Here is a 12,856-nt window from a genome sequence, read left to right as displayed (position 1 = left end):
GATTGCTTTCTCATATGTGCCTTGACTGGGGGCGCTACAGCAGACTAAGTGACCCGTTGCTCAAACCCGCGACCTTGGGCTCAAGCTGGTGAGCCTTGCTCAAACCACATGGGCCCACACTCAAGCTGGCGACCTTGGGGTGTCGAACCAGGGTCCTCCGGGTCCCAGTCCGACCTTCTATCCATTGCTCCACCACTTGGTCAGGTGCCTCTGTTCTTATGAACAGGAAATCTACTCCACTTACTTTAATCTTTTAGATGTCCTGGATTTCAGGGGCTACATCATAAACAAACAGCAAGAGTAAAATCCTATTAAGACTTGAGTGATGCTTGACAATGCAGTAGCAGGTTGAGAGAGGGATAGGTGTGGAGTACCTTTTACGCTATTCTAAGGTTGCCCTTGATCCTGGTGAGCCAGGGAAGGATAAATCATGGCTGATTAAACTACAAGATTTGGAACATCTCAGTGAATCACCTCATGTTTCTGGACCACTCATCCTATCTATAAAGTTCAATGATCTCCACATTTGTACTATCCCCTTGCTGAAGAATTTATCTAAGTTTTTACTCCTATGCCTCAGTTGAAAAGTTTTTCTCAATCTGTTATCATTTTATCTTCCCACTGCTCTTGATTTTATCTTCTCTAGTTAGATTCTTTAGTATCATGCAAATGTGTGGCATCCCTCAGCTCTTCATGTTATCCTTCCCATTAAGGATATTTCTTCTCTCCTACTCTTGTTCATATTTTGCCCATCTTTGAAGTATAGGTTATGTTCCATCTGCTCCATAATCTCTTCTCCAAATAATTGATTCCATGTGTACTTATCTTTAGTACTAAGCAATTAGATCTTAATTATTTCTGATTCATGCATATTAGACTGTAAGCTTCATGACAATAGTCCTCAAAGCATGTAATCTTGGGCTAAGGCACTTAGCAGGTATTTGACTACTAGTTATGAAATGTTTGTGTTATACACAGTCCTTATATTTCATTAGCTTGTGACATACTTAATGTTGTGGTCTAATTTCAAATCTAAATTAATATTACTGTAGTTCTCTAATGGTGAATCATGAAACTATTTACCATCTATATTGGTCTTAAGAGTATCATAATAATAAATCACATTGAATTACTTAACTATAAAAGTTTTTGTTATCTCTTCATGAATATCAAATACAGTAATGGAATTCTACTCTTCATTGTACCTATAAGGTTCAGTGTTGTGTAATTGTGTAATTTATTAAATGGCCGAAATCATCTTGTGCATATTCTGAATGCTGTCTCTTACTATCTTTTTTTTTTTTTTTTTCATTTTTCTGAAGCTGGAAACAGGAAGAGACAGTCAGACAGACTCCCGCATGCGCCCGACCGGGATCCACCCGGCACGCCCACCAGGGGCGACGCTCTGCCCACCAGGGGGCGATGCTCTGCCCATCCTGGGTGTCGCCATGTTGCGACCAGAGCCACTCTAGCGCCTGAGGCAGAGGCCACAGAGCCATCCCCAGCGCCCGGGCCATTTTTGCTCCAATGGAGCCTTGGCTGCGGGAGGGGAAGAGAGAGACAGAGAGGAAAGCGCAGCGGAGGGGTGGAGAAGCAAATGGGCGCTTCTCCTATGTGCCCTGGCTGGGAATCGAACCCGGGTCCTCCGCACGCTAGGCCGACGCTCTACCGCTGAGCCAACCGGCCAGGGCCCTCTTACTATCTTTTAATAGATGTGGGTCGCTTCAATTAACTTTAATGACAATTCTGAATTGGAAATTGGGGAGATAGATAAATATTTGTGTGAATTTCTTCCTTCTCATTTTGCTAAAGAGACATTTATAAGTGTTTAACTTGATAATTCCATAGATTTGTGTCCAAGAAAGAAGACACATTTGGTTAAGCCATTATTCTAATTCTGAAAACACCTTCATGTTCTAATGATTTATTTTGTTTTCTTTTTTTTTTTCTTTTTGTCAGAGACAGGGAGAGTTAGAGAGAGGGACAGATAGGGACAGACAGACAGGAAGGAAGAGAGATGAGAAACATCAATTCTTTGTTGTGGTTTCTTAGTTGTTCATTGATTGCTTTCTCATATGTGCCTTGACTGGGGGGACCCAGCAGGCTGAATGACCCCTTGCTCGAGTCAGCGACCTTGGGCTCAAGCTGGTGAGCCTTGCTCAAATCAAATGAGCCCGCACTCAAGCTGGCGACCTTGGGGTCTCGAACCTGGGCCCTCCACATCCCAGTCCGATGCTCTATCCACTGCGCCACTGCCTGGTCAGGCGTAATGATTTTTTTAAAAGGAGACTCTTACTTTTCTACTACCTCTGAAGGTATTGTTAGATACTGGGTGGTAGTTCACCAGCTATACTGAATTCATTCTATACTACTCACAAAAATTAGGGGATATTCCAAAATGAATATGAAACTATAAAATATCCCTTAATTTTTGTGAGCAGTATATTTTAAGAGTAAATATCTCTAAAGATGTCTTATAGTAATGATATATTAGGATTTAGGGAGGAAGTTTCATTTTTAAAAAAAATATGTTTGTCTCCTTAAATTAGTTTTAAAACTGTATGTAAGGGCCTGGCTGGTTGGCTCAGTGGTAGAGCATCGGCCTGGCGTGCTGAGGTCCCGGGTTCGATTCCCAGCCAGGGCACACAGGAGAGGCGCCCATCTGCCTCTCCACCCCTCCCCCTCTCCTTCCTCTCTGTCTCTCTCTTCCCCTCCCGCAGCCGAGGCTCCATTGGAACAAAGATGGCCCGGGCGCTGGGGATGGCTCCTTGGCCTCTGCCCCAGGCGCTAGAGTGGCTCTGGTCACAGCAAGAGTGAAACCCCGGAGGGTCAGAGCATCGCCCCCTGGTGGGCAGAGCGTCGCCCCCTAGTGGGCATGCTGGGTGGATCCCAGTCGGGCGCATGCAGGAGTCTTCTGTCTGACTGTCTCTCCCGGTTTCCAGCTTCAGAAAAATACAAAAAAAAACAAACACAAAAAACTATGTATTTACTGTTACTGTTATTTATGACATACTATTTTTATTACTGACCTTATAACTAGTACAGATACTTTTTATGAAAAATCAAGAACAGTGATTTAAATATAACATTGAGTCATTAAGGTGTTTTCTGTATGGAAGAGTTGTTGAATTATAAACATTGAACTCATTAAAAAATTCTTTTAGATTTTTATTTTATTTTGCTGAGAGACGGGGAGGCAGAGAGACAGACTCCTGCATGTGCCCCCCGGGCAAGCCCCTAACCTTGTGATGCTCTGCCCATCTGGGGCCGCTGCTCCCTTGCTCGGCAACTGAGCTATTTTCATGCCTGAGGCGAGGCCATGGAGCCATCCATCCTCAGTGCCCAGAGCCAACTTTGCTTGAATCATTTGAGCCATGTCTGTGGGAGGGGAGAAGGGGGGGGAGGGAGAGAAGGAGTAGAGGGAGAGGTGGAGAAGCAGATGGTCGCTTCTCCTGTGTGCCCTGACCAGGAATGGAATCCAGGACTTCCACATGCCAGGCTTATGCTTTACCTGTGAGCCAACCATCCAGGGCCTTAGATATTTTATTTATTGATTTTAGAGAGACAGGAAGGGGAAAAGAGAGAGAGAAAGAGAGAGAGAAGCTGATATTGTTCCACTTAATTATACATTTCTTGGTTGTTTCTTGTATGTACCCTAACCAAGGATCAAACCTGTGACCTTGGTGTTGAGACAGTGCTCTAACTGAGCTACCCAGCCACTTGGGACTTATTTTTATACCATGGAAAAGATGATTAATTTTTTTTATAAAGTTTCTGTGTAAGTGCATGAATTATAAGAGTAGCTCTAAAACTACAGTAAATAAGAAAATATGGTATTGATGAAAGAATAGATACATGGATCAGTGAAACAGAATCTAGGAATAGATTCACATTTACTGCTCACAAAAATTAGGGGATATTTTATCACTTCATATTCATTTTGAAATTATCCCCTAATTTTTGTGAGCAATATATACAGTTATCTGGGCAAGTGATTTTTTTTTCTTCTTTTTTTTAAATTAATTTTAATGGAGTGACATTGATAAATCAGGGTACATATGTTCAGAGAAAACATCTCCAGGTTATTTTGACATTTGATTATGCTGCATTCCCATCGCCCAAAGTCCAATTGTCTTCTGTCACCTTCTATCTGGTTTTCTTGTAACCCTCCCCTCCCCCTCCCTCTCCTCTCCCCTCACCCTGTAACCCCCACACTCTTGTCCATGTCTCTGAATCTCATTTTTATGTCCCACCTATGTATGGAATCATATAGTTCTTAGTTTTTTCTGTATTACTTATTTCACTCCGTATAATGTTATCAAGGTCCATCCATGTTGTTGTAAGTGATCCGATGTCATAATTTCTTTTTTTTTTTTTTTTAATAAATTTTTATTAATGGTAATGGGATGACATTAATAAATCAGGGTACATATATTCAAAGAAAACATGTCTAGATTATTTTGTCATCAAATTATGTTGCAAACCCCTCGCCCAAAGTCAGATTGTCCTCCGTCACCCTCTATCTAGTTCTCTGTGCCCCTCCCCCTCCCCCTAACTCTCTCCCTCCCTCCCTCCCATGTCCTCCCTCCCCCCCCCCCACCCTTGGTAACCACTACACTCTTGTCCATGTCTCTTAGTCTCATTTTTATGTTCCACCAATGTATGGAATCATGTAGTTCTTGTTTTTTTCTGATTTGCTTATTTCACTCCTTATAATGTTATCAAGATCCCACCATTTTGCTGTAAATGATCTGATGTCATCATTTCTTATGGCTGAGTAGTATTCCATAGTGTATATGTGCCACATCTTCTTTATCCAGTCTTCTATTGAAGGGCTTTTTGGTTGTTTCCATGTCTTGGCCACTGTGAACAGTGCTGCAATGAACATGGGGCTACATGTGTCTTCACGTATCAATGTTTCTGAGGTTTTGGGGTATATACCCAGTAGAGGGATTGCTGGGTCATAAGGTAGTTCTATTTGCAGTTTTTTGAGGAACCGCCATACTTTCCTCCATAATGGTTGTACTACTTTACAGTCCCACCAACAGTGAATGAGGGTTCCTTTTTCTCCACAGCCTCTCCAACATTTGCTATTACCCGTCTTGTTGATAATAGCTAATCTAACAGGAGTGAGGTGGTATCTCATTGTAGTTTTGATTTGCATTTCTCTAATAACTAATGAAGCTGAGCATCTTTTCATATATCTGTTGGCCATTTGTATCTCTTCCTGGGAGAAGTGTCTGTTCATGTCCTGTTCCCATTTTTTTATTGGATTGTTTGTTTGTTTGTTGTTGAGTTTTATGAGTTCTTTGTAAATTTTGGATATTAGGCCCTTATCTGAGCTGTTGTTTGAAAATATCAGTTCCCATATAGTTGGCTGTCTGTTTATTTTGATATCAGTTTCTCTTGCTGAGCAAAAACTTTTAATTCTGATGTAGTCCCATTCATTTATCTTTGCCTTCACTTCTCTTGCCATTGGAGTCAAGTTCATAAAATGTTCTTTAAAACCCAGGTCCATGATTTTAGTACCTATGTCTTCTTCTATGTACTTTATTGTTTCAGGTCTTATATTTAGGTCTTTGATCCATTTTGAATTAATTTTAGTACACGGGGACAGGCTGTAGTCGAGTTTCATTCTTTTGCATGTGGCTTTCCAGTTTTCCCAACACCATTTGTTGAAGAGGCTTTCTTTTCTCCATTGTGTGTTGTTGGCCCCTTTATCAAAGATTATTTGACCATATATATGTGGTTTTATTTCTGGGCTTTCTATTCTGTTCCATTGGTCTGAGTGTCTATTTTTTTGCCAATACCATGCTGTTTTGATTATCGTGGCCCTATAATATAGTTTAAAGTCAGGTATTGTAATGCCCCCAGCTTCATTCTTTTTCCTTAGGATTGTTTTGGCTATTCGGGGTTTTTTATAGTTCCATATAAATCTGATGATTTTTTGTTCCATTTCTTTAAAAAATCTCATAGGGATTTTGATGGGAATTGCATTAAATTTGTATATTGCTTTGGGTAATATGGCCATTTTGATTATATTTATTCTTCCTATCCAAGAACAAGGAATATTTTTCCATCTCATTGTATCTTTTTCGATTTCCCTTAACAATGCTTTGTAATTTTCATTATATAGGTCCTTTACGTTCTTTGTTATGTTTATTCCTAGGTATTTTATTTTTTTTGTTGCAATCGTGAAGGGGATTATTTTTTTGAGTTCGTTTTCTAATATTTCATTGTTGGCATATAGAAAGGCTATGGACTTTTGTATGTTAATTTTGTATCCTGCGACCTTACTGTATTGGTTTATTGTTTCTAATAATCTTTTTGTGGAGTCCTTCGGGTTTTCGATGTATAGGATCATATCATCAGCAAAAAGTGATAGCTTTACTTCTTCTTTTCCGATATGGATGCCTTTTATTTCTTTGTCTTGTCTGATTGCTCTGGCCAGAACTTCTAGCACCACGTTGAATAAGAGTGGAGAGAGTGGACAACCCTGTCTTGTTCCTGATTTAAGGTAGAAAGTCCTCAGTTTTATGCCGTTTAATAGGATGTTGGCTGATGGTTTATCATATATGGCCTTTATCATGTTGAGATATTTTCCTTCTATACCCATTTTGTTGAGAGTCTTAAACATAAAATTGTGTTGTATTTTATCAAAAGCCTTTTCTGCATCTATTGATAAGATCATGTGGTTTTTGTTCTTTGTTTTGTTGATATGGTGTATTACGTTAACCGTTTTGCGTATGTTGAACCATCCTTGAGATTCTGGGATGAATCCCACTTGATCATGATGTATTATTTTTTTAATATGTTGTTGTATTCGGTTTGCCAGTATTTTGTTTAGTATTTTAGCATCTGTATTCATTAGAGATATTGGTCTGTAGTTTTCTTTCTTTGTGCCATCCTTGCCAGGTTTTGGTATGAGGGTTATGTTGGCCTCATAAAATGTGTTTGGAAGTATTGCTTCTTCTTCAATTTTTTGGAAGACTTTGAGTAGAATAGGAACCAAGTCTTCTTTGAATGTTTGATAGAATTCACTAGTATAACCGTCTGGGCCTGGACTTTTATTTTTGGGGAGATTTTTAATAGTTTTTTCTATTTCCTCCCTGCTGATTGGTCTGTTTAGGCTTTCTGCTTCTTCATGACTCAGTCTAGGAAGGTTGTATTGTTCTAGGAATTTATCCATTTCTTCTAGATTGTTGTATTTGGTGGCATATAATTTTTCATAGTATTCTACAATAATTCTTTGTATTTCTATGATGTCTGTGGTGATCTCTCCTCTTTCATTTTGGATTTTATTTATTTGAGTCCTGTGTCTTTTTTCCTTGGTGAGTCTTGCCAAGGGTTTGTCAATTTTGTTGATCTTTTCAAAGAACCAGCTCCTTGTTTTATTGATTTTTTCTATAGTTTTTCTGTTCTCTATTTCATTTATTTCTGCTCAAATCAGAGCAGAAATAAAAATCATTATTATCTCCTTTCTTCGGCTGGTTTTGGGTTGTCTTTGTTCTTCTTTTTCTAGTTCCTTAAGGTGTGAAGTTAAGTGGTTTACTTCGGCTCTCTCTTGTTTGTTCATATAGGCCTGAAGTGATATGAACTTTCCTCTTATTACTGCTTTTGCTGCATCCCAGAGATTCTGATATGTCGTATTTTCATTTTCATTTGTCTGTATATATCTTTTGATTTCTGCACTTATTTCTTCTTTGACCCATTCATTTTTTAGAAGTATGTTGTTTAGTTTCCACATTTTTGTGGGTTTTTCCCCCTCTTTTTTGCAGTTGAATTCTAGTTTCAAGGCTTTATGATCAGAAAATATGCTTGGTACAATTTCAATTTTTCTAAATTTGCTGATATTGTCTTTGTGGCCCAACATATGGTCAATTCTTGAGAATGTTCCATGTACACTAGAGAAAAATGTATACTCTGTCGCTTTGGGATGAAGTGTCCTGTAGATGTCTATCATATCCAGGTGTTCTAGTATTTCGTTTAAGGCCACTATATCTTTATTGATTCTCTGTTTGGATGACCGATCTAGAGCCGTCAGCGGTGTATTGAGGTCTCCAAGTATGATTGTATTTTTGTTAGTTTTTGTTTTAAGGTCAATAAGTAGCTGTCTTATATATTTTGGTGCTCCTTGGTTTGGTGCATATATATTAAGGATTGTTATGTCTTCTTGATTCAACTTCCCCTTAATCATTATGAAATGACCATTTTTGTCTCTGAGTACTTTTCCTGTCTTGTAGTCAGCATTATCCGATATGAGTATTGCTACACCTGCTTTTTTTTGGGTGTTGTTTGCTTGGAGTATTGTTTTCCAGCCTTTCAGTTTGAATTTGTTTTTATCCTTGTTGCTTAGATGTGTTTCTTGTAGGCAGCATATAGTTGGATTTTCTTTTTTAATCCATTCTGCTACTCTGTGTCTTTTTATTGGTAAGTTTAATCCATTTACATTTAGTGTAATTATTGACACTTGTGGGTTCCCTACTGCCATTTTATAAATTGCTTTCTGTTAGTTTTGTATCTAGTTTGATTCTTCTCTTTTGTTTTTCTATCATTTGTTTTTGTTTGTTTGTGTTCCATACTTCTTTCCTCTGTTGCTACCTTTTTTAAGTCAAGTGTTTTTGTGGTGGTTTTTTTGGGAGTGGTTACCATTAAGTAATGAAAAGGGTTCCTACCATATTCATTGTAGTACCCTATCTTATAAGTATTTCTGCACTTCATCATCCTTTGCTACTGTTAATCTCCATCCTCTCCCCCCTTTTTTTCCTTTGTTGTCACAGTTTAAGTTTGGTTTTATTGTGTTCTTGGTGGAGCTGTTACTTGTGGTGTTGTTTTCTTTTGTTCTTTGAATCTGGTTGGAAAACCCCCCTTAGTATTTCCTGGAGTGGGGGCTTTCTGTTGATAAATTCTCTCATCTTTTCTGTATTTGTGAATGTTTTTATATCTCCTTCATACTTGAAGGATAGCTTTGATGGGTATAGTATTCTTGGCTGAAAGTTCCTCTCTTTCAGGGCTTTAAATATTGGGTTCCACTCTCTTCTAGCTTGTAGAGTTTCTGCTGAGAAATCTGATGATAATCTAATAGGCCTTCCTTTATATGTTGTACTCTTCTTTTCCCTGGCTGCCTTGAGAATTTTTTCTTTGTCATTGGTTTGTGTCATCTTTATTATGATGTGCCTTGGAGTGGGTTTGTTGGGGTTAAGAAAACTTGGTGTTCTGTTTGCTTCTTGAATTTGAGGCTTTAGTTCCTTCCACAGGCTTGGGAAGTTCTCGTCTATTATTTGTTAGAGTATATTCTCCATTCCATTTTCTTTCTCTTCTCCCTCTGATATACCTATTATTCTTATGTTATTCTTTCTGATGGAGTCAGACAATTCCTGTAGGGCTTTCTCATTTTTTATTATTTTTGAGTCTCTTTCTTCTTCTCTCTGTTGTGCCTCAAGTTGTTTGTCTTCTATTTCACTAATCCTATCTTCTATCTGACCTGTTCTATTAGCTAAGCTTGTTACCTCGTTTTTCAGCTCGTGAATTGAGTTTTTCATTTCTGTTTGATTTGTTTTTATAGTTTCAATTTCCTTGGTAATATATTCTTTGTGTTCATTGAGTTGTTTTCTGATCTCCCTATATTGCCTTTCTGTGTTTTCTTGTATATCTCGGAGGATTTTTAGGATTTCTATTTTAAATTCTCTGTCATTTAGCTCCAAGGCTTCCAATATGTTAAGTCTTTTCTCCATAGATTTTTCCACATCTATTTGTGTTACCTCTCTTTCTTTTGTATCCATAATATTCGATTTCCTCTTTCTTATCGGCATCTGAGGGTGGTCTTATTGATAGCACTAATTAGAATTAATAAAGAGTAAAAAGAAAAAAAAAAAAAGGGTAAAACACCCCACAAAAAAAAAACAGTAATAATTTATTATTTCCCCCTTTTTTTCTCTCTTCTCTTTCCCTCCTCTCCCCTCCTCAGGGAAATATCGTGCCTATAATGGAGGGCCTGATTTGGGGTGAAGAGTTCAAGGGGCAAAAAAAGGGAGTAGGGACCTACTAAATGCAAAAAAAAAAAAAAAAGAAGAAAATCTTAGACAAGCATAAGATGATTTGCTTGTAAGTGATGGTCAACTAAGAGATATAATGAGAGGGATAAGAGGGAATCAGAAAAAAGGAACAAAAAAGAATAATAAAGAAGAAAAAATAAAAATAATAAGTAAAAATCTGTTGTATTAAGTGGAGCGAAGACTAAATACAATGGAGTCCTTGGGTTGGGAGGACCCAAAATGCCACAAAAATAAACAAACAAGAGAAAAAAAAAATAAAAACAAAAGCAAAAAAGAGAAATAAAGCCAAAAAAAAGCCTTGAGTCCCAAATTAACTAATTTGTTCGTGATTGAGGATTATATGGGAGGAAAGTAAAATGAGAAAAGAAAAAACGAATAGAAAGGAAAAAATAAGAAAAAGAGAAAAACGAAGGAAGAAATAAAATAGGAGAAAAAAAACAAAATAAAGCAAGACAAAAAAAAAACAAAAGAGGAGAAAGTGAGAGTTAAGTGTTTTGGAGTATAACCTTAAAGGAGGGTGAGAATGAAGAAGAAAAATAAAATGCAACACTCATGGGTAGTGTAGTTCAAGAAAGGGGAAGCATAAGATGGGCAGAGAATAGAAGGACCGAGGTGGAGGAAATAAAGGCAAAAAGATAGAAGAAACAAACGACAACAACAACAACAACAACAAAAAAAATTAGTGGATCAAGTTGTAAAGTCTGTGGGTTTTTCTTGATTTTGAGAGGTTAACTTCTTCCTTTTTCTTTTCTCTCCCTCTTCCTAGTCGGTGACTCTGTACCCCAGGCTCTGCCCCTGTGTCACTCTTAGGTAGGGATTTGCAGTTGATGGGATTCTATGTCAATGTCATATAATTGGCTTTAGTCTTGCTGGAAGTAAAGGCTTGTTGGCGTTTGCAGGGTCCAACGATGAGAGAGTTTGCTTTCCTGGATTCTCTCTCCTAGTCCCCCCTTTCTGAATTAGCAGCCTGGTGATCCAGCTATAAGGCTGCAACTGCTTCTGCCTGGGGAGTAAGAGGCTCAAAGAGCTGGGAAATCCCCACTTTATCCCCACTCAGTGCAAGGCTTTGTAAAGGCTCTGAGAGTCAGGGCCTCCAGTGTAATCAGGCGGGGGTGGGAGTCAATTGTTGTCAAGGTGACTGTTCAGCGCCTATCATTTAGTTGGACCTCTCAACCCAGGCTTTCCACACTTTGTAGCCTGTTTTTGCAGGGAAGAAGAGGCACTAGTCTCTGCTTACGACTAGTGTAGTATAGACCTTATTATCTGCCAAGTCCTTCTTGTTAACGTTTATCCCTGAATATGGAGGCTCTATCAATCAGAAGTTGCCCCCGCCCCTTTAGCGAGAGGCACTAAAAAATATCACGCCTCTTGTCTTGGATCGCTGAACTGAGAGAGATCTTATCAATTAGAACCGAGGGTGCGCAGATTTTATGGGTTAAGCTAATTTCAGTGATTGGGTCGCAGCTGTGTTTCCGAAGGTATTTTAGGCTGCCTGCGCGCGCCCCTCCCCCAACGCTTGATTGTTAGCTTGAATGGCTGGGTGAGGTGTCCCGCCCACGGAGAGAATCTCCCAAGCCTCTCCCGCTCGCCCTGCCGCTGGCGGCTGGACCGCACCAGGCGCAGGATAATGGAGCCCCCTGGGTGTGCGGGCCAGTAGGGCGCCCTGTGCGCGTGGAATGCCCAAGACACGCACGCGAATGGGGCGCTCCGGGCACCGGTGGCCGGCGACCCCCACTCGCAGTGTGCGGGCCGCCGGGAACGTCAGCGGTGCTCAACTGGACTGGGCGGCAGCCGCTCGCGGTGGCGGTTCGCGGGGGCTCGCGGCAGCTCGCGGTGGCTCGCGGTTCCCAAGTATATGGGCTGACTCACCGCAGGCGCACTCCCTCGCGGCTTGAATGAGCGTCGCTGCGGTAGCTTCCTCCACACCCTCGTCTCTCAGATTCAAGTGATAACAGTCCTTTTGCTTTCAGTTTGTGTGGAACTCCGGAATGCTCCGAGGATAAATTTTTCTGTTTCTAGTTGATAAATTTGTTGTGATTTAGGGGAGAGCTGTCGGACGCGCTTCTCACGGCGCCATTTCCGTGACGTCACTCTGATGATGTCATCATTTCTTAAGGCTGAGTAGTATTCCATAGTATATATGTACCAAAGCTTTTTTTTTTTTTTTTTAAATAAATTTTTATTAATGATAATGGGATGACATAAATAAATCAGGGTACATATATTCAAAGAAAACATGTCTAGGTTATTTTGTCATCAAATTATGTTGCGTGCCCCTCGCCCAAAGTCAGATTGTCCTCCACCACCCTCTATCTAGTTCTCTGTGCCCCTCCCCCTCCCCCTAACTCTCTCCCTCCCTCCCTCCCATGTCCTCCCTCCCCCCACCCCTGGTAACCACCACACTCTTGTCCATGTTTCTTAGTCTCATTTTTATGTTCCACCAATGTATGGAATCATGTAGTTCTTGTTTTTTTCTGATTTACTTATTTCACTCCTTATAATGTTATCAAGATCCCACCATTTTGCTGTAAATGATCTGATGTCATCATTTCTTATGGCTGAGTAGTATTCCATAGTGTATATGTGCCACATCTTCTTTATCCAGTCTTCTATTGAAGGGCTTTTTGGTTGTTTCCATGTCTTGGCCACTGTGAACAGTGCTGCAGTGAACATGGGGCTACATGTGTCTTCACGTATCAATGTTTCTGAGGTTTTGGGGTATATACCCAGTAGAGGGATTGCTGGGTCATAAGGTAGTTCTATTTGCAGTTTTTTGAGGAACCGCCATACTTTCCTCCATA

General features: G+C 39.8%; 1 protein-coding gene across 6 annotated transcripts in view; it reads left to right on the top strand.

Annotated features, from left to right (window-relative positions):
- BCAS3 (BCAS3 microtubule associated cell migration factor) overlaps positions 1-12,856 on the top strand; it is a 633,266-nt gene that overhangs the window by 254,639 nt on the left and 365,771 nt on the right. The window lies entirely within an intron of this gene.

This window comes from Saccopteryx bilineata, chromosome 2 (assembly GCF_036850765.1).
Source record: "Saccopteryx bilineata isolate mSacBil1 chromosome 2, mSacBil1_pri_phased_curated, whole genome shotgun sequence".
NCBI classification, from domain to species: domain Eukaryota; kingdom Metazoa; phylum Chordata; class Mammalia; order Chiroptera; family Emballonuridae; genus Saccopteryx; species Saccopteryx bilineata.
The sequence above is the reverse complement of the archived record's forward strand: the minus strand, read 5'-3'. Positions and strand labels throughout refer to the sequence as shown.